We start from the raw sequence: 6,192 nt of genomic DNA, 5'->3' as shown, positions 1-6,192 counted from the left end.
TGGCGTATAATTATAGGAGATTTGTCCGAACACACTGACGTCGTCTTGAAATACTAACATTAAAAATTTTCTTCCTCTTCTCCTCCTCATCCCCTCTTCTTCTTCTTCTTTCTTCTTAACCCTCTCCATACGAACGGCGAAAGAGACGACGTTAACAGCGTTTCACCCCAATTACCATCATCAAAATATTGCAAGCGGAAGGCTCTTATACTGAAGACGTGAATGTTGACAAAGAATACCACAATTCTGACGACGGAAGCTAAAGGTTGGGTCATTCAGATACCCCACTGGACATCCGAGGGGTCTTTGTAGAGGAGAAGAGAGGACTGGCCGTACTGAGTGAGTTAACCCCTTCTTCCTCCTCACCCTTGTTCTTGTTCTTCCTCTTCCCCTTCTCCTCCTCCTCCTCCTTCTTCTTCATTCCTCTGCGATCAGGGACTGCATTTCCCAAGTTCGCTCCTAGGAGTCTATGACTGAGGTTTTTTTAAAATTTTTATTTTTTATTTATTTTTTTTACGTGTGTGACTGATAGTGTTGTCTTTGGCCCACCATTTAGGCAGCCGTACACCGTTTTCGGGGGGGTAATCCCTGGCAGCAGTGAGGTAAGTTGGGAGGAGAGGGTTGTTTGTTGATGCCGTGTAACCCACCTTGGTTGGTGGCCATCAGTGCTGTGTGAAACCGGCTCTTCGCCGACAGGGATAGGGTACACTGAATGTAGCCTGCATGTTCATAGCAGCAACTCTCTCATCGCGAGTCGTGTGGACGTCAGCAAATTTCACGGTGGCTGGCGCATGGAATGTGCATCTCTCTCTGTCAGTATCTGTGTGTGTGTGTGTGTGTGTGTGTGTGTGTGTGTGTTTATCTGTCTCCGTTTCAGTCCCTTTCTCTCTCTCTCTGCCCTGTCTCTTCTCCAAGAACGTCCACTATGGGGCGTCTCTATCTCCGGTCTCACTCCGAGTCTCTCTCATTCTCTCTCTGTGTCTCACTCCGAGTCTCTCTCATTCTCTCTCTGTGTCTCACTCAGAGTCTCTCTCATTCTCTCTCTGTGTCTCACTCCGAGTCTCTCTCATTCTCTCTCTGTGTCTCACTCAGAGTCTCTCTCATTCTCTCTCTGTGTCTCACTCCGAGTCTCTCTCATTCTCTCTCTGTGTCTCACTCAGAGTCTCTCTCATTCTCTCTCTCTGTCTCACTCCGAGTCTCTTTCTCTCATTCTCTCTCTCTCTCACACGCACACACACGCGCACACACACACACACACACACACACACACTCTCTCTCTCTCTCTCTCACACACACACACACTCTCTCTCTCTCTGTGACTGTCCCTGCTTCTCTCCAGTCTGTCTCTGTCTCTACCCCTCTCTCTCTCTATGCCTCTGCCTCTTTCTCTCTCTGTGTGTCTCTTTGTGGCTGTCCCTGCCTCTATCTCTGTCTCTCTCTCTCTCTCTTTGTCTCAGTCTCTGCGCCCTCCCCCCTCTCTCTCTCTCTGTCTTTCTCTCACTCCCTCTCTCTCTTTCTCTGTCTCTTTGTGACTGTCTCTGCCTCTCTCTCTCTCTCTGTGTCTGTCTTTCTCTCTGTCTGTCTGTCTCTCTCTCAAGTCATCAGTGTACACATGTGTAGTCTCGGGGAACGGGAACACGCAGATTGTGTGTGCAGTGCGCGCGCACTCGCGTGTGTCATTGGCATTGTCTCCCCTTTCGAATCTCTGTCATTAATTGAGTCTTGACGTCACCACGGCACGTGATAGCTGATGTCAGCAGGTTCCATCTAGCTCTGGTGCTGTGTGACTTGTGAAGTTCTGTTCGCGCAGGTGTTTCCATCATTGTCTAGCCTGCGTTGTAAAACCATTTGTTTTCGTCGGTCGGGAAGCACAGAGTGAATATTCGTTTCACGGACGAGTGTAACAGACAGAGTTGAGACTTTTTTTTTTTTTAATGGAAATAGTAAGAAAATAAAAACAAAAATAGAATAAAAGGGTATATTTTTTTGCGTTTTGCAATACAATGCAATAAAATACAATACAATTTCAATACAATATAATGGATGTGGATAAAGATGTATTGTAAAGCACGTCTAAGACGTCTTCTTTTTCAGTTTCCTGATTTCTTTATTTCTTTATTTATTTTTTTAATACAACTAACAACACAAAAGAATGAAGTTCTTCAGCTCTGAAGACTGAAAACTGTAAATCTTGCACACCCACCCTGTTTTTTTGGTGTTTTGTTTCGTTTTGTATTGTTGTTACGTTTTCTGTGCACGTGCGTATGTGTGTGTGTGTGGGGGTGGGGGGGGGGGTAGAGGATGAGGTATGTGTGTGTATGCATGCCTTCACTGTGGTAGCAACGGAATATTGGAACGTGCGGGTATGCATATATATATCTTTGTATATATGTGTGTGGGGTTGGGGGTGGGGGATATGGGCGTATGTGTGTGTGCTTGTACAAGTAAGTGTGCCTCTCTCTCTCTCTCTCTGGGTGTGGGTGTGCCGTGGAAGCTGCGATACGTAGCCTAGAAATGAGTGTGTGGAGGGGGGTAGAGGGAGTGCAGGGTAAGGTGTGTGTGTGTGTGTGTGGGTGTGCCGTGGAAGCTGCGATACGTAGCCTAGAAATGAGTGTGTGGAGGAGGGGTAGAGGGGGTGTAGGGTAAAGTGTGTGTGTGTGTGTGTGTGTGTGTGTGTGTGTGTGTGTGTGTTGGGGCTCATGTACGTTTATGTGTATTTGACTATGCTTTCATATCTGTGAAACTGCATGTTTGGTGCATATCTGTTATGCATATGTGTGTATGTGTGAATGTGTGTCTCCTTTTTTTTTTTTTTTTTTTTTTACATTTATTTGCTTATTTATCATCATTGTTGTCTTTATTTATTTATTTTATTTATTTATTTATCTATTTATTTATTTTATTTTCATTATTATTATTATTATTATTTATTTATTTATTTATTTACATATTTTTGAATTATATTATTATTATTTAGTTAGTTATATAGTTTTTTTGTTTTTTTTTTCTCAAGGCCTGACAAAGCGCGTTGGGTTACGCTGCTGGTCAGGCATCTGCTTGGCAGATGTGGTGTAGCGTATATGGATTTGTCCGAACGCAGTGACGCCTCCTTGAGCTACTGAAACTGAAACTGAAACTGTTACATTTTGTTTATTTTCATGTGCCACACGGGGTTTCTTGAAATAAATACGTTCAGTGTTGTCTTGTCTTGCCTTTTCTTTCTTTCTTAGTTTCTTTTTGTTCTAATGACTTAACAGCTGAGTACTCCCATGTAAAAAAACCCCAAACATTTATTTCTTTATAATAATCCGTTTTCGTACTAAATCCTTGACGGGCGCAATAGCCGAATGGTTAAAGCGTTGGACTTTCAATCTGAGGGTCCCAGGTTCGAATCTCGGTGACGGCGCCTGGTGGGTAAAGGGTGGAGATTTTTCCGATCTCCCAGGTCAACATATGCTAGTGCCTGAACCCCCTTCGTGTGTATACGCAAGCAAAAGATCAAATACGCACGTTAAAGATCACGTTAAAGGGTCCAGTTGTATTGCTTGGTTCTAACTTTTTGACAGTTACATGTGACTAAATGTCAGCGTTCGGTGGGTAATGGAAACAAGTACATACCCAGCATGCACACCCCCGAAAGCGGAGTATGGCTGCCTACATGGCGGGGTAAAAACGGTCATACACGTAAAAGCCCACTCGCGTATATACGAGTGAACGTGGGAGTTGCAGCCCACGAACAAAGAAGAAGAAGAAGAAGACGTCCTAAATCCAAGGGAAGGGTGGGCTTAATGTGAAGTATAACAAGGACCTGTGGGCAAAAAAAGCACCGAAAGTCAAGTCGTCAGGACTAGGGTATTGGTTCCACGAAGGTTGTGATGCTGGAAGGGGTGTGTCCTGGATTTGGGTATCTGTGCGCCGGGTGGGAGGTCCGTCCGTCGGCCATTTCCCAGGGGAGAGCCCCTGATTGTGAAAAAGTCGTGGCTGTCTGAAGAGGTAGGTAGCGGCTGTCTCTCTCTTCTGTTCTGTACTGATCAGTAGAGTTTGCTAAAAACGACCTGTTGGGTGGAGCCCTTGATAATTTTCAACTCAATTATTGAGGTCCAGGGTCCAGTTGTATTGCTTGGTTTTTAACTTTTTGACAGTTACATGTGACTAAATGCCTACGTTGACCGAACTACGCCATTGGTCAGTTCCATACGACATACAGTTAGTAGCGGGTTACGACCATACTAGGCTCTTCCGTCCGAGCAATGCAACTTGGCTCCTAGTTTGTTCAGTTCAGGGCTGGGGTCTTCAGTGGTCTCCATGAAGACTACGTTGTTGGAGGGGCTGAGTCTCTGTGGATGGGTGGGGTCTTTCTTACTCGATATACACCGACACAACCACCACAATCACAACATATTTATCAAGGTCGTAAAGTTTGATTTTTTTTTTTTTTTTTTTTTTTTTTGAGGGGGAAGGGGGGTCGTTCAGGATTCGAACCCTCGCGCAACTTTTGGAATGAGCGCACCATGTCCACTGTCTGTATGTGTGTATTTGTCTGTTTGTTTTTCTGTTAATGTTTGTGTCTCTGTCAGTCTCTGTTTCTCTGTCTGTCTGTGTGTGCCTCTTTGTCTCTGTCTGTGCCTCTGTGTCTCTCTGTGTCTCTCTGTGTCTCTGTCTCTGTCTCTCTGTCTGTCTCTGCCTCTGTCTGTCTCTCTGTCTGTCTCGCTGTATCTCTGTCTCTCTGCCTCTCTGTGTGTCTCTGTCTGTCTGTCTGTCTGTCTCTCTGTTGTTTGTCTCCATTGACAACCAAGCAGACAGCCACACGCTGCCGACTCAGCAAAACACCACTGGCGTCACAAATGGAAAACAAACTGCTCCGATGAACTGATATACCGACGCGTGGAACTCAGCAAGCTTCGCCACCTTCTTGATGCTATTTACATCCATTTGAGCTTCACTCGCGCACGCACGCACGCACGCACGCACGCACGCACGCACACTGACACACACACGGATGCACACGGTGTGTGTGCACGGTGTGTGTGTGTGAGTGTGTGTGTGTGTGTGTGTGTGTGTGTGTGTGTGTGTGTGTGTTAGTGAGTGTGTGTGTGTTGTTGTCTTCAGTTTAAAGTCTTTCCACTTGAAGTGATATTAGACGGAAAAAAAACACACACAAAAAACTGTGAGAGGGGGAGGGGTAAAAGTGTGTGTGTGTGTGTGTGTGTGTGTGTGTGTGTGTGTGTGTGTGTGTATGACGATGATTATTTTCTGATTATGTAGGAAGGACAGAGGAGCATACTCAGCATGCACGCTCCACCCCCCCCCCCTCGCCCCACCCCACCACCCCTCCCCCGGAAAAGCGGAGTATTGCTGCTTATATGGCGGGTATATAATGGTCATACACGTAAAAACTTACTCGTACGTACGAGTGAACGTGAGATTTGCAACCTACGAACGAGGAGAAATAAAAGAAAAATAATCATCAGTTACAACCATCTTCTTCTCCTTCTTCGTTCGTGGGCTTAGACTCCCACGTACGCTCGTATATATATACACGATTGGGTTTTTACATGTATTTCCGTTTTTACCCTTGCCGTGTAGGCAGTCACACTCCGTCATCGGGTGGCGTGGAGGAGGGGCTACATGCCAGGTATGTTCTTGTTTCCACAACCCACCGAACGCCGATGACATGGATTATGGGATCTGTGTAACTTGCGTACTTGATGTTCTGCACAGGTATACACACGAAGGGGGTTTGCCCGGGGCAACTAGCAGGTCCGCACATCTGTTGACCTGGGAGATCGGAAAAATCTCCACCCTTTACCGGCCACCGGGGGCCGTGACCGGGATTCGAACCTGAGACCCTGGGATTGAACGTTCAACGCTTTAACCACTCGGCTATTGCGCCCCATCATTCCACTGAACCACCTGAAAGGTGAAGAAGCTCCAAGGTATACTGAATATATATATGTGTGCCTGATATGAAGGAGATCCCATCTCCCCCACCCCTCCACCTCTCCTCCCCCTCCCCCTCCTTTCCCATTAAATGGGAGGATCCCGAATACATACGTACCTGTCCCCCGGCCCTCGGTTATGCATGCAGAGGAATTCCAGACTCCAGTTAGCACTCACAGTAACACCAAAGCCGGCTACGAGATAAGTCAGGACCAAAGGTCTAGGTGGAGAATGAGGGTGTTGATGATAACA

This window comes from Babylonia areolata, chromosome 25 (assembly GCF_041734735.1).
Source record: "Babylonia areolata isolate BAREFJ2019XMU chromosome 25, ASM4173473v1, whole genome shotgun sequence".
Taxonomy (NCBI): Eukaryota; Metazoa; Mollusca; class Gastropoda; order Neogastropoda; family Buccinidae; genus Babylonia; species Babylonia areolata.
The sequence above is the reverse complement of the archived record's forward strand: the minus strand, read 5'-3'. Positions refer to the sequence as shown.